At 44.9% G+C, this 25,000-nt stretch overlaps 1 protein-coding gene across 1 annotated transcript in view; it reads right to left on the bottom strand.

The window, feature by feature from the left end:
• Positions 1 to 20,407: 20,407 nt before the first annotated feature.
• The window catches only part of brms1 (BRMS1 transcriptional repressor and anoikis regulator), a 32,444-nt gene continuing 27,851 nt past the window's right edge, over positions 20,408 to 25,000 (bottom strand). Inside the window, exon 9 of the mRNA XM_052497802.1 lies at positions 20,408 to 25,000. This exon is cut by the window's right edge and continues 1,944 nt beyond it. The gene's annotated coding sequence lies outside the window, so the exon portion shown is untranslated.

Raw genomic sequence — 25,000 nt, 5'->3', positions numbered from 1 at the left:
ATAAATGAAAACCAGGTGTGTATGGAAACAAGACATGACCAATGGATAAATGAAAACCAGGTGTGTATGGAAACAAGACAAGACCAATGGATAAATGAAAACCAGGTGTGTATGGAAACAAGACATGACCAATGGATAAATGAAAAATGGAGCGCCGATGGCTAGAGAGCTGGTGACGCCGAACGCCGAATGAACAAGGAGAGGAGCCGAGTTCTGCAGAGGTCGTGACAGTATGACCATGTTAGAGACACATATTTCACTCAGATTACACAGATCCACAAAGATTTTCGAAAACAAACCCGATTTTGATAAACTCCCATATCTACTGGGTGAAATACCACAGTGTTACATCACAGCAGCAAGATTTGTGATCTATTGTCACAAGAAAAGGTCAACCAGTGAAGAACAAACAGAGAGAGAGAGAGAGAGAGAGAGAGAGAGAGAGAGAGAGAGAGAGAGAGAGAGATTGAGAGGGAGGGAGAGAGAGAGAGAGAGAGAGAGAGAGAGAGAGGAAGGGAGAGAGAGAGAGGACAGATTGAGCGGGAGAGAGACATATATGAAGGGAATGAGTGGAAGGAACAGAGAGAGAGAGATATACACAGAGAGAGGGGGAGAGAGATACAGATATAGGGAGGGGGTGAGAGGAAGGGGACAGAGAGAGAGTGAGGAGTAATTGTATCTAGACACTCCAACAGACACACACACACACGTTGCCCACTTCAACACCTGGGGACACTGATGCATTCTCCATCCCTTTATCCATTTCTCTCATCTGTTCTTCTGTGTCGCATTACCTCTCTCGCTTTCCTGTTACAGAACATATCCCCCCCTCCCTCATATATATATCTCTCTCTTTCCTGTTACAGAACATATCCCCCCCTCCCTCATATATATATCTCTCTCTCTTTCCTGTTACAGAACATATCCCTCCCTCCCTCATATATATATCTCTCTCTCCATCATATATCTCTCTCTCTTTCCTGTTACAGAACATATCCCTCCCTCCCTCATATATATATCCCCCTCCCTCATATATATCTCTCTCTCTTTCCTGTTACAGAACATATCCCCCTCCCTCATATATATATCTCTCTCTCTTTCCTGTTACAGAACATATCCCCCCCTCCCTCATATATATATCTCTCTCTCTTTCCTGTTACAGAACATATCCCCCCCTCCCTCATATATATCCCCCCTCCCTCATATATATATCTCTCTCTCTTTCCTGTTACAGAACATATCCCCCTCCCTCATATATATATCTCTCTCTCTTTCCTGTTACAGAACATATCCCTCCCTCCCTCATATATATATCTCTCTCTTTCCTGTTACAGAACATATCCCCCCCTCCCTCATATATATATCTCTCTCTTTCCTGTTACAGAACATATCCCCCCTCCCTCATATATATATCTCTCTCTTTCCTGTTACAGAACATATCCCCCCCTCCCTCATATATATATCTCTCTCTTTCCTGTTACAGAACATATCCCCCCCTCCCTCATATATATATATCTCTCTCTCTTTCCTGTTACAGAACATATCCCCCCCTCCCTCATATATATATCTCTCTCTCTTTCCTGTTACAGAACATATCCCCCTCCCTCATATATATCCCCCTCCCTCATATATATATCTCTCTCTCTTTCCTGTTACAGAACATATCCCCCCTCCCTCATATATATATCTCTCTCTCTTTCCTGTTACAGAACATATCCCCCTCCCTCATATATATATCCCCCCCTCCCTCATATATATATCTCTCTCTCTTTCCTGTTACAGAACATATCCCCCTCCCTCATATATATATCTCTCTCTCTTTCCTGTTACAGAACATATCCCCCCCTCCCTCATATATATCTCTCTCTCTTTCCTGTTACAGAACATATCCCCCTCCCTCATATATATCTCTCTCTCTTTCCTGTTACAGAACATATCCCCCCCTCCCTCATATATATATCTCTCTCTTTCCTGTTACAGAACATATCCCCCCCTCCCTCATATATATATCTCTCTCTCTTTCCTGTTACAGAACATATCCCTCCCTCCCTCATATATATATCTCTCTCTCCATCATATCTCTCTCTCTCTTTCCTGTTACAGAACATATGCCTCCCTCATCCTACAATCTCTCCCTCATATATATATATATATATATATATATATATATATCTTTCCTTCCATCTATCTCTCTACTGCATGATCTATTTATTATTATTCTCCATATTTATTTTGTATTTAATTATTCACCCCTTTTTTGTGGTATCCAATTGGTATTTACAGTCTTGTCTCATCGCTGCAACTCCCGCACGGACTCGGGAGAGGCGAAGGTCGAGAGCCATGCGTCCTCCGAAACACAACCCAACCAAGCTGTTTTTTCCAGTCAGAATCCTAATCCTGTCTATCCAATCAGAATCCTAATCCTGTCTGTCCAATCAGAATCCTAACCCTGTCTATCCAATCAGAAAGCATTCCCAGAACTCTAGAAGCTCTAAATGTATCTAAATCTAAAAGCCACACTGCTTCTTGACACAACGCGCATCCAACCAGGAAGCCAGCTGCACCAACGGTGTCGGAGTGAAACACCGTACACCTGGCGACCGTGTCAGCGTGCAGTGCGCCCGGCCCGCCACAGGAGCCGCTAGTGTGTGATGGGACAAGGACATCCCTGCCGGCCAAACCCTCCTCTAACCCGGACGACGCTGGGCCAATTGTGCACCGCCCCATGGATCTTCCGGTTGCGACAGAGCTTGGACTCGAACCAAGAATCCCTAGTGGCACAACTAGCAGTGTGATGCAATGCTTTAGACCACTGCATCGCTCGGGAGGCTAACTCCATGTTTCTACCTCTCTCTCTCTCTCTCTCTCTCTCTCTACCTCCCTGCCTTTCTCACTACATAGTATGGACACCAAGCTAAAGTGATTCAGTGTCAATTAAATGTGTCAAAGCGGAAGCTGTCCTCAAAGCTGTACTCAAATAGAGGATTAAAATAACAAGATACTATGAAATTAGAGAGAGAGAGGTAGAGTCTTTGGAGCAAAACGGTAAGCTGACAGAATGGAGTTTTCAATCTAACATCATTGTGACAGCTTCTGACATGTCTATTTCTATAACGCTATCAACAGCTTTAGCTTCTGACATGTCTATTGCTATGACATCTCTACAAAGCTCTACGTATGCATCCCAAATGGCACACTATTCCCTATATAGTGCACTACTTTAGACCAGGGCTGGCACACTATTCTCTATATAGTGCACTACTTTAGACCAGGACTGGCACCCTATTCTCTATATAGTGCACTACTTTAGACCAGGGCTGGCACACTATTCTCTATATAGTGCACTACTTTAGACCAGGACTGGCACCCTATTCCCTACATAGTGCACTACTTTAGACCAGGACTGGCACCCTATTCTCTATATAGTGCACGACTTTAGACCAGGACTGGCACCCTATTCCCTATATAGTACACTACTATAGACCAGGGCTGGCACCCTATTCCCTATATAGTGCACTACTTTAGACCTGGGCTGGCACACTATTCCCTACATAGTGCACTACTTTAGACCAGGGCTGGCACCCTATCCAGTGAGTATACAGGAAGCATAAGACAGTCAGTATCTAGGAAGGAAGGAAGGAAGGAAGGAAGGAAGGAAGGAAGGAAGGAAGGAAGGAAGGAAGGAAAATAAGAGAATGAGAGAGAGAAACCATTCAAGGTGTGTAAATGGAGAGTGACAAAGATAGAGATGGAGAGAAAGACAGAGAGAAATGGAGAGAAAGAAATAGAGATGGAGGGAGAGACAAAGAGAGAGATGGAGAAAAAGACAGAGAGAAATGGAGAGAAAGAAAGAGAGATGGAGGGAGAGACAAAGAGAGAAATGGAGAAAAAGACAAAGAGAGAAATGGAGAGAAAGACCGAGAGAGGCAGAGAGAGAGAAAGAGAGATGGAGGGAGAAAGACATTATTGTTTAAGAGGAATACAGAGGGGGAAGTTAGAGGCATATAAAGGGGAAGTTGTTTTAGAGGAATATAGAGGGGGAAGATAGAGGAATATAGAGGGGAAAGATAGAGGAATATAGAGGGGGAAGATAGAGGAATATAGAGGGGAAGATAGAGGAATATAGAGGGGAAAGATAGAGGAATATAGAGGGGGAAGATAGAGGATTATAGAGGGGAAAGATAGAGGAATATAGAGGGGGAAGATAGAGGCATATAGAGGGGGAAGAGAGGGGATGATGTTTTAGAGGAATAGAGAGGGGGAAGATAGAGGATTATAGAGGGGAAAGATAGAGGAATATAGAGGGGGAAGTTAGAGGAATATAGAGGGGGAAGATAGAGGAATATAGAGGGGGAAGAGAGGGGATGATGTTTTAGAGGAATAGAGAGGGGGAAGATAGAGGATTATAGAGGGGAAAGATAGAGGAATATAGAGGGGGAAGATAGAAAGATAAAGGAATATAGAGGGGGAAGATAGAGGAATATATAGAGGGGGAAGATAGAGGATTATAGAGGGGAAAGATAGAGGAATATAGAGGGGGAAGATAGAGGATTATAGAGGGGAAAGATAGAGGAATATAGAGGGGGAAGATAGAGGAATATAGAGGGGGAAGATAGAGGATTATAGAGGGGAAAGATAGAGGAATATAGAGGGGGAAGATAGAGGATTATAGAGGGGAAAGATAGAGGAATATAGAGGGGGAAGATAGAGGAATATAGAGGGGAAAGATAGAGGAATATAGAGGGGGAAGATAGAGGAATATATAGAGGGGAAGATAGAGGATTATAGAGGGGAAAGATAGAGGAATATAGAGGGGGAAGATAGAGGAATATAGAGGGGGAAGATAGAGGAATATAGAGGGGGAAGATAGAGGAATATAGAGGGGGAAGATAGAGGAATATAGAGGGTTGAAGATAGAGGAATATAGAGGGGGAAGTTAGAGGTATACAGAGGGGGAAGTTGTTTTAGAGGAATAGAGAGGGGGAAGATAGAGGATTATAGAGGGGAAAGATAGAGGAATATAGAGGGGGAAGATAGAGGAATATAGAGGGGGAAGATAGAGGGGATGTTGTTTTAAAGGAATATAGAGGGGGAAGATAGAGGAATATAGAGGGGGAAGTTAGAGGAATATAGAGGGGAAGTTGTTTTACAGGAATATATAGGGGGAAGTTAGAGGAATATAGAGGGGGAAGTTAGAGGAATATAGAGGGGGAGGTTAGAGGAATATAGAGGGGAAGTTGTTTTACAGGAATATATAGGGGGAAGTTAGAGGAATATAGAGGGGGAAGATAGAGGAATATAGAGGGGGAAGATAGAGGAATATAGAGGGGGAAGATAGAGGATTATATAGAGGGGAAAGATAGAGGAATATAGAGGGGGAAGTTAGAGGAATATATAGAGGGGAAGTTGTTTTAGAGGAATATAGAGGGGAAGTTAGAGGAATATAGAGGGGGAAGTTGTTTTAGAGGAATATAGAGGGAAGTTGGTTTAGATGAATATAGAGGGGAAGATAGAGGAATATAGAGGGGGAAGTTGTTTTTGAGGAATATAGAGGGGAAGTTATAGGAATATAGAGGGGAAGTTAGAGGAATATAGAGGGGAAGTTGGTTTAGATGAATATAGAGGGGGAAGATAGAGGAATATAGAGGGGAAGTTGTTTTCGAGGAATATAGAGGGGGAAGATAGAGGAATATAGAGGGGAAGTTGTTTTAGAGGAATATAGAGGGGGAAGATAGAGGAATATAGAGGGGGAAGATAGAGGAATATAGAGGGGAAGTTGGAGGAATATAGAGGGGGAAGATAGAGGAATATAGAGGGGGAAGTTGTTTTAGAGGAATATAGAGGGGGAAGTTAGAGGTATATAGAGGGGAAGTTGTTTTAGAGGAATATAGAGGGGGAAGTTGTTTTAGAGGAATATAGAGGGGGAAGATAGAGGAATATAGAGGGGGAAGATAGAGGAATATAGAGGGGGAAGTTGTTTTAGAGGAATATAGAGGGGGAAGTTAGAGGAATATAGAGGGGGAAGTTGTTTTAGAGGAATATAGAGGGGGAAGATTGAGGAATATAGAGGGGGAAGTTGTTTTAGAGGAATATAGAGGGGGAAGTTAGAGGCATATAGAGGGGGAAGATAGAGGCATATAGAGGGGGAAGTTGTTTTAGAGGGATATAGAGGGGGAAGATAGAGGAATATAGAGGGGATGTTGTTTTAGAGGTATATAGAGGGGAAGTTGTTTTAGAGGAATATAGAGGGGAAGATAGAGGTATATAGAGGGGGAGTTAGAGGAATATAGAGGGGGAAGTTAGTGGAAAATGGAGGGAAGTTGTTTTAGAGGAATATAGAGGGGAAGTTGTTTTAGAGGAATATAGAGGGGGAAGTTAGAGGAATATAGAGGGGAAGTTGTTTTAGAGGTATATAGAGGGGAAGTTGTTTTAGAGGAATATAGAGGGGGAAGTTGTTTTAGAGGAATATAGAGGGGGAAGTTAGAGGAATATAGAGGGGGAAGTTAGAGGAATATAGAGGGGGAAGTTAGAGGAATATAGAGGGGGAAGTTGTTTTAGAGGAATATAGAGGGGGAAGTTAGAGGAATATAGAGGGGAAGTTGTTTTAGAGGAATATAGAGGGGAAGTTAGAGGAATATAGAGGGGGAAGTTGTTTTAGAGGAATATAGAGGGGAAGTTGTTTTAGAGGAATATAGAGGGGGAAGTTGTTTTAGAGGAATATAGAGGGGAAGTTAGAGGAATATAGAGGGGGAAGTTGTTTTAGAGGAATATAGAGGGGAAGTTGTTTTAGAGGAATATAGAGGGGGAAGTTAGAGGAATATAGAGGGGGAAGTTGTTTTAGAGGAATATAGAGGGGGAAGTTAGAGGAATATAGAGGGGAAGTTGGTTTAGATGAATATAGAGGGGGAAGATAGAGGAATATAGAGGGGGAAGTTGTTTTTGAGGAATATAGAGGGGAAGTTATAGGAATATAGAGGGGGAAGTTAGAGGAATATAGAGGGGAAGTTGTTTTCGAGGAATATAGAGGGGGAAGATAGAGGAATATAGAGGGGAAGTTGTTTTAGAGGAATATAGAGGGGGAAGTTGTTTTAGAGGAATATAGAGGGGGAAGATAGAGGAATATAGAGGGGGAAGATAGAGGAATATAGAGGGGAAGTTGGAGGAATATAGAGGGGGAAGATAGAGGAATATAGAGGGGGAAGTTGTTTTAGAGGAATATAGAGGGGGAAGTTAGAGGTATATAGAGGGGAAGTTGTTTTCGAGGAATATAGAGGGGGAAGATAGAGGAATATAGAGGGGAAGTTGTTTTAGAGGAATATAGAGGGGAAGTTGTTTTAGAGGAATATAGAGGGGGAAGATAGAGGAATATAGAGGGGAAGATGGAGGATTATAGAGGGGGAAGTTGTTTTAGAGGAATATAGAGGGGAAGTTAGAGGAATATAGAGGGGAAGTTGTTTTAGAGGAATATAGAGGGGGAAGATTGAGGAATATAGAGGGGGAAGTTGTTTTAGAGGAATATAGAGGGGGAAGTTAGAGGCATATAGAGGGGGAAGATAGAGGCATATAGAGGGGGAAGTTGTTTTAGAGGGATATAGAGGGGGAAGATAGAGGAATATAGAGGGGATGTTGTTTTAGAGGTATATAGAGGGGAAGTTGTTTTAGAGGAATATAGAGGGGGAAGATAGAGGTATATAGAGGGGGGAGTTAGAGGAATATAGAGGGGGAAGTTAGTGCAAAATGGAGGGGAAGTTGTTTTAGAGGAATATAGAGGGGAAGTTGTTTTAGAGGAATATAGAGGGGGAAGTTAGAGGAATATAGAGGGGAAGTTGTTTTAGAGGAATATAGAGGGGAAGTTGTTTTAGAGGAATATAGAGGGGGAAGTTGCTTTAGAGGAATATAGAGGGGGAAGTTAGAGGAATATAGAGGGGGAAGTTAGAGGAATATAGAGGGGGAAGTTAGAGGAATATAGAGGGGGAAGTTGTTTTAGAGGAATATAGAGGGGGAAGTTAGAGGAATATATAGAGGGGAAGTTGTTTTAGAGGAATATAGAGGGGAAGTTAGAGGAATATAGAGGGGGAAGTTGTTTAGAGATAGAGGAATATAGGGGAAGTTGTTTTAGAGGAATATAGAGGGGAAGTTGCTTTAGAGGAATATAGAGGGGGAAGTTAGAGGAATATAGAGGGGAAGTTGGTTTAGAGGAATATAGAGGGGAAAATAGAGGCATATAGAGGGGGAAGTTGTTTTTGAGGAATATAGAGGGGAAGTTGTTTTAGAGGAATATAGAGGGGGAAGTTGCTTTAGAGGAATATAGAGGGGAAGTTAGAGGAATATAGAGGGGAAGTTGGTTTAGAGGAATATAGAGGGGGAAAATAGAGGCATATAGAGGGGGAAGTTGTTTTTGAGGAATATAGAGGGGGAAGTTGTTTTAGAGGACTATAGAGGGGGATGATAGAGGAATATAGAGGGGAAGATAGAGGAATATAGAGGGGAAGTTGGAGGAATATAGAGGGGGAAGATAGAGGAATATAGAGGGGGAAGTTGTTTTAGAGGAATATAGAGGGGAAGTTAGAGGAATATAGAGGGGAAGTTGTTTTAGAGGAATATAGAGGGGGAAGATAGAGGAATATAGAGGGGGAAGTTGTTTTAGAGGAATATAGAGGGGGAAGTTAGAGGAATATAGAGGGGGAAGATAGAGGGGATGTTGTTTTAGAGGAATATAGAGGGGGAAGATATAGGAATATAGAGGGAAGTTGTTTTAGAGGAAAATAGAGGGGAAGTTAGAGGAATATAGAGGGGAAGTTGTTTTAGAGGAATATAGAGGGGAAGTTAGAGGAATATAGAGGGGGAAGATAGAGGGGAAGTTGTTTTAGAGGAATATAGAGGGGGAGATAGAGGAATATAGAGGGGATGTTGTTTTAGAGGTATATAGAGGGGAAGTTGTTTTAGAGGAATATAGAGGGGGAAGATAGAGGTATATAGAGGGGGAGTTAGAGGAATATAGAGGGGGAAGTTAGTGGAAAATGGAGGGAAGTTGTTTTAGAGGAATATAGAGGGAAGTTAGAGGAATATAGAGGGGGAAGTTGTTTTAGAGGAATATAGAGGGGAAGTTGTTTTAGAGGAATATAGAGGGGGAAGTTGCTTTAGAGGAATATAGAGGGGGAAGTTAGAGGAATATAGAGGGGAAGTTGGTTTAGAGGAATATAGAGGGGGAAAATAGAGGCATATAGAGGGGAAGTTGTTTTTGAGGAATATAGAGGGGAAGTTGTTTTAGAGGAATATAGAGGGGGAAGTTGCTTTAGAGGAATATAGAGGGGGAAGTTAGAGGAATATAGAGGGGAAGTTGGTTTAGAGGAATATAGAGGGGGAAAATAGAGGCATATAGAGGGGGAAGTTGTTTTTGAGGAATATAGAGGGGGAAGTTGTTTTAGAGGACTATAGAGGGGGAAGATAGAGGAATATAGAGGGGGAAGATAGAGGAATATAGAGGGGAAGTTGGAGGAATATAGAGGGGGAAGATAGAGGAATATAGAGGGGGAAGTTGTTTTAGAGGAATATAGAGGGGGAAGTTAGAGGAATATAGAGGGGGAAGTTGTTTTAGAGGAATATAGAGGGGGAAGATAGAGGAATATAGAGGGGGAAGTTGTTTTAGAGGAATATAGAGGGGAAGTTAGAGGAATATAGAGGGGGAAGATAGAGGGGATGTTGTTTTAGAGGAATATAGAGGGGAAGATATAGGAATATAGAGGGGAAGTTGTTTTAGAGGAAAATAGAGGGGGAAGTTAGAGGAATATAGAGGGGGAAGTTGTTTTAGAGGAATATAGAGGGGGAAGTTAGAGGAATATAGAGGGGGAAGATAGAGGGGAAGTTGTTTTAGAGGAATATAGAGGGGGAGATAGAGGAATATAGAGGGGATGTTGTTTTAGAGGTATATAGAGGGGAAGTTGTTTTAGAGGAATATAGAGGGGGAAGATAGAGGTATATAGAGGGGGAGTTAGAGGAATATAGAGGGGGAAGTTAGAAGAATATTGAGGGGAAGTTGTTTTAGAGGAATATAGAGGCGGAAGATAGAGCAATATAGAGGGGGAAGTTTGAGGAATATATAGAGGGGAAGTTGTTTTAGAGGAATATAGAGGGGAAGATAGAGGAATATAGAGGGGAAGTTGTTTTACAGGAATATAGAGGCGGAAGATAGAGCAATATAGAGGGGAAGTTTGAGGAATATATAGAGGGGAAGTTGTTTTAGAGGAATATAGAGGGGGAAGATAGAGGAATATTGAGGGGAAGTTGTTTTAGAGGAATAGAGAGGGGGAAGATAGAGGAATATAGAGGGGGAAGATAGAGGAATATAGAGGGGGAAGTTTGAGGAATATATAGAGGGGAATTTGTTTTAGAGGAATATAGATGGGGAAGATAGAGGAATATAGAGGGGGAAGTTGTTTTAGAGGAATAGAGAGGGGGAAGATAGAGGAATATAGATGGGGAAGATAGAGGAATATAGAGGGGGAAGTTGTTTTAGAGGAATATAGAGGGGGAAGATAGAGGAATATTGAGGGGAAGTTGTTTTAGAGGAATATAGAGGGGGAAGATGGAGAGAGGGATAGCGAAAATGTGACATACATGAAAAATATATGGTGTGACGTCACATCCATCCCTCTCTCCTTCCATCCCTCTCTCCTTCCATCCCTCTCTCCTTCCATCCCTCTCTCCTTCCATCCCTCTCTCCTTCCATCCCTCTCTCCTTCCATCCCTCTCTCCTTCCATCCCTCTCTCCTTCCATCCCTCTCTCCTTCCATCCCTCTCTCCTTCCATCCCTCTCTCCTTCCATCCCTCTCTCCTTCCATCCCTCTCTCCGTCCATCCCTCTCTCCTTCCATCCCTCTCTCCTTCCATCCCTCTCTCTGTCCATCCCTCTCTCTGTCCATCCCCTCTCTGTCCATCCCTCTCTCTGTCCATCCTCTCTCTGTCCATCCCTCTCTCCTTCCATCCTCTCTCCGTCCATCCCTCTCTCCTTCCATCCCTCTCTCCGTCCATCCCTCTCTCCTTCCATCCCTCTCTCCTTCCATCCCTCTCTCTGTCCATCCCTCTCTCTGTCCATCCCTCTCTCCTTCCATCCCTCTCTCCGTCCATCCCTCTCTCCTTCCATCCCTCTCTCCGTCCATCCCTCTCTCCTTCCATCCCTCTCTCTGTCCATCCCTCTCTCTGTCCATCCCTCTCTCTGTCCATCCCTCTCTCTGTCCATCCCTCTCTCCTTCCATCCCTCTCTCCGTCCATCCCTCTCTCCTTCCATCCCTCTCTCCTTCCATCCCTCTCTCCTTCCATCCCTCTCTCCTTCCATCCCTCTCTCCTTCCATCCCTCTCTCCTTCCATCCCTCTCTCCTTCCATCCCTCTCTCTGTCCATCCCTCTCTCTGTCCATCCCTCTCTCTGTCCATCCCTCTCTCTGTCCATCCTCTCTCTGTCCATCCCTCTCTCTGTCCATCCCTCTCTCCTTCCATCCCTCTCTCCGTCCATCCCTCTCTCCTTCCATCCCTCTCTCCTTCCATCCCTCTCTCCTTCCATCCCTCTCTCTGTCCATCCCTCTCTCTGTCCATCCCTCTCTCTGTCCATCCCTCTCTCTGTCCATCCCCTCTCTGTCCATCCCTCTCTCCTTCCATCCCTCTCTCCGTCCATCCCTCTCTCCTTCCATCCCTCTCTCCTTCCATCCCTCTCTCCGTCCATCCCTCTCTCCGTCCATCCCTCTCTCTGTCCATCCCTCTCTCCTTCCATCCCTCTCTCCTTCCATCCCTCTCTCCTTCCATCCCTCTCTCCATCCATCCCTCTCTCCTTCCATCCCTCTCTCTGTCCATCCCTCTCTCCTTCCATCCCTCTCTCCGTCCATCCCTCTCTCCGTCCATCCCTCTCTCCGTCCATCCCTCTCTCCTTCCATCCCTCTCTCCTTCCATCCCTCTCTCCGTCCATCCCTCTCTCCTTCCATCCCTCTCTCCGTCCATCCCTCTCTCCTTCCATCCCTCTCTCCGTCCATCCCTCTCTCCTTCCATCCCTCTCTCCTTCCATCCCTCTCTCCTTCCATCCCTCTCTCCGTCCATCCCTCTCTCCTTCCATCCCTCTCTCCTTCCATCCCTCTCTCCTTCCATCCCTCTCTCCTTCCATCCCTCTCTCCTTCCATCCCTCTCTCCGTCCATCCCTCTCTCCTTCCATCCCTCTCTCTGTCCATCCCTCTCTCCTTCCATCCCTCTCTCCTTCCATCCCTCTCTCCTTCCATCCCTCTCTCCTTCCATCCCTCTCTCCTTCCATCCCTCTCTCCTTCCATCCCTCTCTCCTTCCATCCCTCTCTCCTTCCATCCCTCTCTCCCTCCATCCCTCTCTCCGTCCATCCCTCTCTCCGTCCAACCCTCTCTCCTTCCATCCCTCTCTCCTTCCATCCCTCTCTCCTTCCATCCCTCTCTCCTTCCATCCCTCTCTCCGTCCATCCCTCTCTCCATCCATCCCTCTCTCCTTCCAACCCTCTCTCCGTCCATCCCTCTCTCCGTCCATCCCTCTCTCCTTCCATCCCTCTCTCCGTCCATCCCTCTCTCCTTCCATCCTCTCTCCGTCCATCCCTCTCTCCTTCCATCCCTCTCTCCGTCCATCCCTCTCTCCGTCCATCCCTCTCTCCTTCCATCCCTCTCTCCGTCCATCCCTCTCTCCGTCCATCCCTCTCTCCTTCCATCCCTCTCTCCGTCCATCCCTCTCTCCTTCCATCCCTCTCTCCGTCCATCCCTCTCTCCTTCCATCCCTCTCTCCGTCCATCCCTCTCTCCTTCCATCCCTCTCTCCTTCCATCCCTCTCTCCGTCCATCCCTCTCTCCTTCCATCCCTCTCTCCTTCCATCCCTCTCTCCTTCCATCCCTCTCTCTGTCCATCCCTCTCTCCGTCCATCCCTCTCTCCGTCCATCCCTCTCTCCGTCCATCCCTCTCTCCTTCCATCCCTCTCTCCGTCCATCCCTCTCTCTGTCCATCCCTCTCTCTGTCCATCCCTCTCTCCTTCCATCCCTCTCTCCGTCCATCCCTCTCTCCGTCCAACCCTCTCTCCGTCCATCCCTCTCTCCTTCCATCCCTCTCTCCTTCCATCCCTCTCTCCTTCCATCCCTCTCTCCTTCCATCCCTCTCTCCTTCCATCCCTCTCTCCATCAATCCCTCTCTCCTTCAATCCCTCTCTCCTTCCATCCCTCTCTCCTTCCATCCCTCTCTCCGTCCATCCCTCTCTCCTTCCATCCCTCTCTCCGTCCATCCCTCTCTCCTTCCATCCCTCTCTCCTTCCATCCCTCTCTCCGTCCATCCCTCTCTCCTTCCATCCCTCTCTCCATCCATCCCTCTCTCCTTCCATCCCTCTCTCTGTCCATCCCTCTCTCCTTCCATCCCTCTCTCCGTCCATCCCTCTCTCCGTCCATCCCTCTCTCTGTCCATCCCTCTCTCCTTCCATCCCTCTCTCCATCCATCCCTCTCTCTGTCCATCCCTCTCTCTGTCCATCCCTCTCTCTGTCCATCCCTCTCTCCGTCCATCCCTCTCTCTGTCCATCCCTCTCTCCTTCCATCCCTCTCTCCTTCCATCCCTCTCTCCTTCCATCCCTCTCTCTGTCTATCCCTCTCTCCATCCATCCCTCTCTCCGTCCATCCTTCTCCTTCCATCCCTCTGTCCTTCCAGCCCTCTCTCCTTCCATCCCTCTCTTCTTCATCCCTCTCTCTGTCCATCCCTCTCTCCTTCCATCCCTCTCTCCGTCCATCCCTCTCTCCGTCCATCCCTCTCTCCTTCCATCCCTCTCTCTGTCCATCCCTCTCTCCTTCCATCCCTCTCTCTGTCCATTCCTCTCTCCTTCCATCCCTCTCTCCTTCCATCCCTCTCTCCGTCCATCCCTCTCTCCTTCCATCCCTCTCTCCTTCCATCCCTCTCTCTGTCCATCCCTCTCTCCTTCCATCCCTCTCTCCATCCATCCCTCTCTCCTTCCATCCCTCTCTCCTTCCATCCCTCTCTCCTTCCATCCCTCTCTCCTTCCATCCCTCTCTCCTTCCATCCCTCTCTCCGTCCATCCCTCTCTCCTTCCATCCCTCTCTCCTTCCATCCCTCTCTCCTTCCATCCCTCTCTCCTTCTCCTCCTAATCCTGTCTGTCCAATCAGAAACCTAACCCTGTCTATCCAATCAGAATCCTAACCCTGTCTATCCAATCAGAATCCTAACCCTGTCAATCCAATTAGAATCCTAACCCTGTCTATCCAATCAGAATCCTAACCCTGTCTATCCAATCAGAAACCTAACCCCTATCTATCCAATCAGAATCCTAACCCTGTCAATCCAATCAGAATCCTAACCCTGTCAATCCAATCAGAATCCTAACCCTGTCTATCCAATCAGAATCCTAACCCTGCCTATCCAATCAGAATCCTAACCATGTCTATCCAATCAGAAAGCATTCCCAGAACTCTAGAAGCTCTAAATGTATCGTTTAGTGTTCTGCATGGCTAATAACCCCTATTAATCTACTCTCTGAAGATTAGACCGTGCAATCTTCACAGGCACACACACACACACACACACACACACAGACACACACACAAATGAATTAGCCCTTCTAGTCGCACACACACACACACACACACGAGTCTCCACAGCACAAGGCTACACATTAAGGTACATCTTAACAGAGAACCTGGGGTTTGTCCAATATTAAACTCAAACACTGGAAACAAGTCTGCCTGATGGGACTTTGTTTAATTCCAATTCCAACATTTACAAATTAATATTATGAAATTATTTCATCCCTCTCGAGTTTTGAATTATCTTGTGTGGTAGCCCGATCTCAGATCTGGTTGTACAATTGTGTGGTAGCCTGGTTTCAGATGTGGTTGTACTCTTGTGTGGTAGCCTGGTCTCAGATCGGGTTGTGATCTTGTGTGGTAGCCTGGTCTCAGATCTGGTTGTGATCTTGTGTGGTAGCCTGGTCTCAGATCTGGTTGTGATCTTGTGTGGAAGCCTGGTCTCAGATCTGGTTGTACTCTTGTGTGGTAGCCTGGTCTCAGATCGGGTTGCGATCTTGTGTGGAAGCCTGGTTCTACTCTTGTGTGGTAGCCTGGTCTCAGATCTGGTTGTGATCTTGTGTGGTAGCCTGGTCTCAGATCTGCTTGTGATCTTGTGTGGTAGCCTGGTCTCAGATCTGCTTGGATCTTGTGTGGTAGCCTGGTCTCAGATCTGGTTGTACTCTTGTGTGGTAGCCTGGTCTCAGATCTGGTTGTGATCTTGTGTGGTAGCCTGGTCTCAGATCTGGTTGTACTCTTGTGTGGTAGCCCGGTCTCAGATCTGGTTGTACAATTGTGTGGTAGCCTGGTTTCAGATGTGGTTGTACTCTTGTGTGGTAGCCTGGTCTCAGATCGGGTTGTGATCTTGTGTGGTAGCCTGGTCTCAGATCTGGTTGTGATCTTGTGTGGTAGCCTGGTCTCAGATCTGGTTGTGATCTTGTGTGGAAGCCTGGTCTCAGATCTGGTTGTACTCTTGTGTGGTAGCCTGGTCTCAGATCTGGTTGTACTCTTGTGTGGTAGCCTGGTCTCAGATCGGGTTGCGATCTTGTGTGGTAGCCTGGTCTCAGATCTGGTTGTACTCTTGTGTGGTAGCCTGGTCTCAGATCTGGTTGTACTCTTGTGTGGTAGCCTGGTCTCAGATCGGGTTGCGATCTTGTGTGGTAGCCTGGTCTCAGATCTGGTTGTACTCTTGTGTGGTAGCCTGGTCTCAGATCGGGTTGCGATCTTGTGTGGAAGCCTGGTTCTACTCTTGTGTGGTAGCCTGGTCTCAGATCTGGTTGTGATCTTGTGTGGTAGCCTGGTCTCAGATCTGGTTGTGATCTTGTGTGGAAGCCTGGTCTCAGATCTGGTTGTACTCTTGTGTGGTAGCCTGGTCTCAGATCTGGTTGTACTCTTGTGTGGTAGCCTGGTCTCAGATCGGGTTGCGATCTTGTGTGGTAGCCTGGTCTCAGATCTGGTTGTACTCTTGTGTGGTAGCCTGGTCTCAGATCTGGTTGTACTCTTGTGTGGTAGCCTGGTCTCAGATCGGGTTGCGATCTTGTGTGGAAGCCTGGTTCTACTCTTGTGTGGTAGCCTGGTCTCAGATCTGGTTGTGATCTTGTGTGGTAGCCTGGTCTCAGATCTGGTTGTGATCTTGTGTGGAAGCCTGGTCTCAGATCTGGTTGTACTCTTGTGTGGTAGCCTGGTCTCAGATCTGGTTGTAGTCTTGTGTGGTAGCCTGGTCTCAGATCGGGTTGCGATCTTGTGTGGTAGCCTGGTCTCAGATCTGGTTGTACTCTTGTGTGGTAGCCTGGTCTCAGATCGGGTTGCGATCTTGTGTGGAAGCCTGGTTCTACTCTTGTGTGGTAGCCTGGTCTCAGATCTGGTTGTGATCTTGTGTGGTAGCCTGGTCTCAGATCTGGTTGTGATCTTGTGTGGAAGCCTGGTCTCAGATCTGGTTGTACTCTTGTGTGGTAGCCTGGTCTCAGATCTGGTTGTACTCTTGTGTGGTAGCCTGGTCTCAGATCGGGTTGCGATCTTGTGTGGTAGCCTGGTCTCAGATCTGGTTGTAAGCTTGTGTGGTAGCCTGGTCTCAGATCTGGTTGTGATCTTGTGTGGTAGCCTGGTCTCAGATCGGGTTGCGATCTTGTGTGGAAGCCTGGTTCTACTCTTGTGTGGTAGCCTGGTCTCAGATCTGGTTGTGATCTTGTGTGGTAGCCTGGTCTCAGATCTGGTTGTGATCTTGTGTGGAAGCCTGGTCTCAGATCTGGTTGTACTCTTGTGTGGTAGCCTGGTCTCAGATCTGGTTGTAGTCTTGTGTGGTAGCCTGGTCTCAGATCGGGTTGCGATCTTGTGTGGTAGCCTGGTCTCAGATCTGGTTGTACTCTTGTGTGGTAGCCTGGTCTCAGATCTGGTTGTGATCTTGTGTGGTAGCCTGGTCTCAGATCTGGTTGTACTCTTGTGTGGTAGCCTGGTCTCAGATCGGGTTGCGATCTTGTGTGGTAGCCTGATCTCAGATCTGGTTGTGATCTTGTGTGGTTGCCTGGTCTCAGATCTGTTACCAAGGCCAACTGAACTCTGTCACTGTAGGCATAACAATGAGTGACAAGGACTTGGCATGATAGCATAAATAAACAGACTGGCACTCAGGCTACTTGTGTGTGAATTAACAGTTAAAGGTTGGGAGCCTTGTGTTGGTTTAAATGCCATCAAACTCAATTATAATGTTGTGTCTCCATCTAGCGGTTAAAATGAGGTTGTGCACCTTGACAATAAATGGTGTTATGAAGGTCACTTGATGGTGAATTCAAGGTAGTGCAGCCAGAATGTAGAAACACCGACTTGGTTTAAATGCTCTCTCTCCTCTCTCTCTACCATCTCTCTCTGTCTCTTCCTGTTTCTCTCTATCCTCTCTTGCTCCTTATCTCTATCTCTCTCTCTCTCTGTCTCTCTCTCTTGTTCTCTCTCTCTCCTCTCTCTTGTTCTCTCTCTCTCCTCTCTGTTTCTCTCTCTCCTCTCTTGCTCCTTATCTCTCTCATCTCTCTCTCTCTCTGTCTCTCTCTCTTCATTTCTCTCATCGCTCTCTCTCTCTCTCTCTCTCTTGTTCTCTCTCTCTCTCCTCTCTCTCTCTCACACACACACTTTCTCTCTGACCCCAACTGGGACGGAGGTTCACCTTCCAGCAGGACAATGACCCCAAGCGTAAGGATTAGGGTTATTGATTTTGGGACCTTTTTCTCCACATTCTTCTTGGATCACATAGTATTTTGTGGTTAGATTTCATTATTACTTTATTTTTGTGACAAAAACATCTATTTTACCAGAGAGAGAAATTGGGGATTTGTCTATTCTCTCAGAATCCTAACCCTGTCTATCCAATCAGAATCCTAACCCTGTCTATCCAATCAGAATCCTAACCCTGTCTATCCAATCAGAATCCTAACCCTGTCTATCCAATCAGAATCCTAACCCTGTCTATCCAATCAGAATCCTAACCCTGTCTATCCAATCAGAATCCTAACCCTGTCTATCCAATCAGAATCTTAACCCTGTCTATCCAATCAGAATCCTAACCCTGTCTATCCAATCAGAAAGCATTCCCAGAACTCTAGAAGCTCTAAATGTATCGTTTAGTGTTCTGTATGGCTAATAACCCCTATTAATCTACTCTCTGAAGATTAAACCGTGCAATCTTCACAGGCACACACACACACACACACAGTCTTGTATAACTAACCTTGTGGGGACACACAATTCAGTCCCATTTAAAACCTAACATTAAACCTAAAACCTAACCTTAACCCTAAAACCTAACCTTAACCATAAAACCCAACTTTAAACCTAACCTTAACCCTAAAACCTAACCTTAACCCTTAAAACCTAACCCTAAATCCTAACCTTAGATCCTAGCTCCTACCCCTCACCCTAAACCTGATCCTAGCTCCTACCCCTCACCCTGATCCTGATCCTAGCTCCTACCCCTCACCCTGAACCTGATCCTAGCTCCTACCCCTCACCCTGATCCTGATCCTAGCTCCCAACCCTCACCCTAAACCTGATCCTAACCCTCACCCTGAACCTGATCCTAGCTCCTACCCCTCACCCTGAACCTGATCCTAGCTCCTACCCCTCACCCTAAACCTGATCCTAGCTCCTACCCCTCACCCTAAACCTGATCCTAGCTCCTACCCCTCACCCTAAACCTGATCCTAGCTCCTACCCTCACCCTGATCCTAGCTCCTAACCCTCACCCTGATCCTAGCTCCTACCCCTCACCCTAAACCTGATCCAAGCTCCTACCCCTCACCCTGAACCTGATCCTAGCTCCTAATCCTCACCCTAAACCTGATCCTAACTCCTAAACCTGATCCTAGCTCCTAACCCTCACCCTAAACCTGATCCTAGCTCCTAACCCTCACCCTAAACCTGATCCTAGCTCCTAACACTTAAAGTAGTTCTAACCTGAACCCTAAACCCCCCAGAAAGAATATTTGACATGTGGTCAAATTTTTGTTGTTTACTTATCTTCTGGGGACTTCTGGTCCCCACAAGAATAGTTAAACACGTCCACACACACACACACACGAATTAGCCTCTCTCGTTGCTCACACTCTCACTTCCTCTTACACGCACACACACACACTAGTCTCCACAGCACAAGGCTACAAACTACAGTATAGCTTTACAGAGAACTAGGGGTTTGCCCAATAGTAAACACAAACACTGGAAACAAGTCTGCCTGATGGGACTTTGTTTAATTCCAATTCCAACATTTACAAATTAATATTATGAAATAATTTCATTAGTACTTCTCAATTTCAGTTAATCCCGGTCGAGTTTTGAATTATCTTGTGTGGTAGCCTGGTCTCAGATCTGGTTGTGATCTTGTGTGGTAGCCTGGTCTCAGATCTGGTTGTGATCTTGTGTGGTAGCCTGGTCTCAGATCTGGTTGTGATCTTGTGTGGTAGCCTGGTCTCAGATCTGGTTGTGATCTTGTGTGGTAGCCTGGTCTCAGATCTGCTTGTGATCTTGTGTGGTAGCCTGGTCTCAGATCTGGTTGTGATCTTGTGTGGTTGCCTGGTCTCAGATCTGTTACCAAGGCCAACTGAACTCTGTCACTGTAGGCATAACAATGAGTGACAAGGACTTGGCATGATAGCATAAATAAACAGACTGGCACTCAGGCTACTTGTGTGTGTATTAACAGTTAAAGGTTGGGAGCCTTGTGTTGGTTTAAATGCCATCGAACTCAATTATAATTTTGTGTCTCCATCTAGCGGTTAAATCGTGGTTGTGCACCTTGACAATAAATGGTGTTATGAAGGTCAACTGATGGTAAATTCAAGATAGTGCAGCCAGAATGGTTTTAATGCTCTCTCTCTCCCCCCCCTTCTCATCTTCTCTTTCTCCCTCTCCTCTTTTTCTCTCTCTTTCCTTCTCTCTCTCTCCCCTTCTCTCTCTCTCTCTCTCCCCTTCTCTCTCTCTCTCCCCTTCTCTCTCTCTCTCCCCCTTCTCTTTCTCTCTCTCTCCCCCCTTCTCTTTCTCTCTCTCTCCCCTTCTCTCTCTCTCTCTCTCCCCCTTCTCTTTCTCTCTCTCTCCCCTTCTCTCTCTCTCTCCCCCTTCTCTTTCTCTCTCTCTCCCCCCTTCTCTTTCTCTCTCTCTCCCCTTCTCTCTCTCTCTCCCCCCTTCTCTCTCTCTCTCCCCCCTTCTCTTTCTCTCTCTCTCCCTTTCTCTTTCTCCTTTTTCTCCCTCTCCTTCTCTTTCTCATTCATACAATCCAAAACACTCACACACACACGCACGCACGCACACGCACACACACACTAATAAATAATAATGAGGAATAGACAACAGTAAGAAACACACTAAAAACCATCCTCATCTCATAAAAGATAGAATTTAAACCCTTCATCTTATTGAATCTCTATAAATACATGGTCGTTATAGGAGTGAAATCATCTTCGATTAAAGCCTGTGGTAGTCATAGAAACAGTATTAAGTTACAGTAGTAATATTGCAGGTTAAAGTACAGTAGTTTGTATTTCAGGGTTTTCCCATCGATACCTTTTAGGACTTTAGTTTAGATGTAAGAAACCTCAACATGTTGATTCTGGGACCTTTTTCTCCACATTCTTCCTGGGAAAAAAAACTAAAGGAAATCACGTATTTTTGTGGTTAGATTTCGTTATTTCTTTTCTTTTTTGTAACAAAAAAAAACATATATTTTTTTTTTACCAGAGAGAGAAATTGGGGTATTTTCTTTTCAGAAGTGCACATTAGAAAAGTAGCAAGGCGTTTTTTTTTTGGTATCCAGGCAGACATAGACCTGTTATAAGGATCTTATAAAGCTACTTAAGGTGACATATCACCGTCATAAGGAAAGTAACAACTCTCAATTGTGTCACTTGTTGATATGTATTTATAATTAAAAATGTCCAAGTAAGGGGACAGAAAAGGAGCATGTATTTGTCCCAGTTGAGCCACTAACGTTGTTAGTAAACACATTCAGACACACAGAACCAAGGCTATATGGTCTATAGTGTGTATTGATCTGGGTAACTGGTCTATAGTGTGTATTGAGATCTGGGTAACTGGTCTATAGTGTGTATTGATCTGGGTAACTGGTCTATAGTGTGTATTGAGATCTGGGTAACTGGTCTATAGTGTGTATTGAGATCTGGGTAACTGGTCTATAGTGTGTATTGAGATCTGGGTAACTGGTCTATAGTGTGTATTGATCTGGGTAACTGGTCTATAGTGTGTATTGATCTGGGTAACTGGTCTATAGTGTGTAGTGAGATCTGGGTAACTGGTCTATAGTGTGTATTGAGATCTGGGTAACTGGTCTATAGTGTGTATTGAGATCTGGGTAACTGGTCTATAGTGTGTATTGATCTGGGTAACTGGTCTATAGTGTGTATTGATCTGGGTAACTGGTCTATAGTGTGTATTGATCTGGGTAACTGGTCTATAGTGTGTAGTGAGATCTGGGTAACTGGTCTATAGTGTGTATTGATCTGGGTAACTGGTCTATAGTGTGTAGTGAGATCTGGGTAACTGGTCTATAGTGTGTAGTGATCTGGGTAACTGGTCTATAGTGTGTATTGATCTGGGTAACTGGTCTATAGTGTGTAGTGAGATCTGGGTAACTGGTCTATAGTGTGTATTGATCTGGGTAACTGGTCTATAGTGTGTAGTGAGATCTGGGTAACTGGTCTATAGTGTGTAGTGATCTGGGTAACTGGTCTATAGTGTGTATTGATCTGGGTAACTGGTCTATAGTGTGTATTGATCTGGGTAACTGGTCTATAGTGTGTAGTGATCTGGGTAACTGGTCTATAGTGTGTATTGATCTGGGTAACTGGTCTATAGTGTGTATTGATCTGGGTAACTGGTCTATAGTGTGTATTGATCTGGGTAACTGGTCTATAGTGTGTAGTGAGATCTGGGTAACTGGTCTATAGTGTGTAGTGATCTGGGTAACTGGTCTATAGTGTGTATTGATCTGGGTAACTGGTCTATAGTGTGTATTGATCTGGGTAACTGGTCTATAGTGTGTATTGATCTGGGTAACTGGTCTATAGTGTGTATTGATCTGGGTAACTGAGAAATTAGTGCTTTTCTAGGCCAACTTGGTTTCGGTTCGATTCGAAAAAAATCATTGAGGTGTGGTGGTCCTTCTGTAGCTCAGTTGGTAGAGCATGGCGCTTGTAACGCCAGGGTAGTGGGTTCGATTCCCGGGACCACCCATACGTAGAATGTATGCACACATGACTGTAAGTCGCTTTGGATAAAAGCGTCTGCTAAATGGCATATATTATAAAAAATAAAACGTTGACATTAAAGCGATTAGTGTTTTTTTGAGGTCGGTTCGGTTTCGGTTAGATTATTAAAAATAATCACGGTTTTCGATTTCAGTTTCAATAACTTTTTTAAACATTAAATGAACTATGCATTATGTGGGTTGAAACAACACATAATACAATAACTAATACAGTGGCTTCTGAAAATATTCACCCCTCTTGGCATTTTTTGGCCTTACAACCTGGAATTATTATTATTATTATTTATTTTTTTTGGGGGGGGGGGTTGTAATCATTTGATTTACACAACATGCCTACCACTTTGAAGATGCAAAATATTTATTATTGTGAAACAGCCAAGAAATAAGACAAAAAAAACTGAAAACTTAAGCCTGTATAACTCACAAAGTCAATACTTTGTAGAGCCACCTTTTGCAGCAATTACAGCTGCAAGTCTCTAGGGGTATAAGCTTGGCACGTCTAGCCACTGGGAGACCATTCTCCAAGGTAAAACTGTTCCACCTCCGTGTTCCGCTGGTGTACAGCAATCTTTAAGTGATACCACAGATTCTCAATTAGATTGAGGTTTGGGCTTTGACTAGGCCATTCCAAGACATTTAAATGTTTCCCCTTAAGCCACTTGAGTGTTGCTTTAGCAGTATGCTTAGGGTCATTGTCCTGCTGGAAGGTGAACCTCCGTCAAAGTCTCAAATCTCTGGAAGACAAATAGGTTTCCCTCAAGAATTTCCCTGTATTTAGCGCCATCCATCATATCCTTCAATTCTGACCAGTTTCCCAGCCCCTGCCGATGAAAAACATCCCCACAGCATGATGCTGCCACCACCATGCTTCACTGTGGGGATGGTGTTCTCGGGGTTATGAGGTGTTGGGTTGCGCCAGACATAGCGTTTTCCTTGATGGCATAAAAGCTCAATTTAATCTCTTCTGACCAGAGTACCTTATTCCATATGTTTGGGGAGTGTCCCACATGCTTTGCAGCTCCTTCAGGGTTATCTTTGGTCTCTTTGTTGCCTCTCTGATTAATGCCCTCCTTGCCTGGTCCGTGAGTTTTGGTGGGCGGCCCTCTCTTGGCAGGTTTGTTGTGGTGCCATATTCTTTCCATTTTTTAATAATGGATTTAATGGTGGACTTTATTTAACTAATTACGTGACTTCTGAAGGTCATTGGCTGCACCAGATCTTATTTAGGGGCTTCATAGCAAATGGGGTGAATACATCTGCACACAACACTTTTCCATTTTTTTGATTTTTTTTTTTTTAAATAAGTTATTTTTTCCATTTCACTTCACCAATTTGGACAATTTTGTGTTTGTCCATTACATGAAATCCAAATAAAATCAATTGAAATTACAGGTTGGAATGCAACAAAATAGGAAAACCGTTAGGGGGATGAACACTTTCGCAAGGCTCTGTAAAAGTCCCATGATGGTAGTGACCGCCCATTACTGCTGATCACTTATTCACCATTATTTATTCACATTACTTTACTTTAATCAAATATTTCAGTTATTGTGTATTATTACATTAGTTTTATGTGTTAACTTTATTATTTAATTCCAAGTCATCATCTCATCTCTATAGAGCTGCTGTCTGACAGAATCACTAAGTCATCTCGTCTCTATAGAGCTGCTGTCTGACAGAATCACTAAGTCATCTCATCTCTATAGAGCTGCTGTCTGACAGAATCACTAAGTCATCTCGTCTCTATAGAGCTGCTGTCTGACAGAATCACTAAGTCATCATCTCATCTCTATAGAGCGGCTGTCTGACAGAATCACTAAGTCATCTCATCTCTATAGAGCTGCTGTCTGACAGAATCACTAAGTCATCTCATCTCTATAGAGCTGCTGTCTGACAGAATCACTAAGTCATCTCATCTCTATAGAGCTGCTGTCTGACAGAATCACTAAGTCATCTCATCTCTATAGAGCTGCTGTCTGACAGAATCACTAAGTCATCTCATCTCTATAGAGCTGCTGTCTGACAGAATCACTAAGTCATCTCATCTCTATAGAGCTGCTGTCTGACAACATCACTAAGTCATCTCATCTCTATAGAGCTGCTGTCTGACAGAATCACTAAGTCATCTCATCTCTATAGAGCTGCTGTCTGACAGAATCACTAAGTCATCTCATCTCTATAGAGCTGCTGTCTGACAGAATCACTAAGTCATCTCATCTCTATAGAGCTGCTGTCTGACAGAATCACTAAGTCATCTCGTCTCTATAGAGCTGCTGTCTGACAACATCACTAAGTCATCTCGTCTCTATAGAGCTGCTGTCTGACAGAATCACTAAGTCATCTCGTCTCTATAGAGCTGCTGTCTGACAGAATCACTAAGTCATCTCGTCTCTATAGAGCTGCTGTCTGACAACATCACTAAGTCATCTCGTCTCTATAGAGCTGCTGTCTGACAACATCACTAAGTCATCTCGTCTCTATAGAGCTGCTGTCTGACAGAATCACTAAGTCATCTCATCTCTATAGAGCTGCTGTCTGACAGAATCACTAAGTCATCATCTCATCTCTATAGAGCTGCTGTCTGACAGAATCACTAAGTCATCATCTCATCTCTATAGAGCTGCTGTCTGACAACATCACTAAGTCATCTCATCTCTATAGAGCTGCTGTCTGACAACATCACTAAGTCA

This window comes from Oncorhynchus keta, chromosome 35 (genome assembly GCF_023373465.1).
Source record: "Oncorhynchus keta strain PuntledgeMale-10-30-2019 chromosome 35, Oket_V2, whole genome shotgun sequence".
Lineage (NCBI taxonomy): Eukaryota > Metazoa > Chordata > Actinopteri > Salmoniformes > Salmonidae > Oncorhynchus > Oncorhynchus keta.
This window is presented reverse-complemented; position numbering and strand designations above follow the sequence as displayed.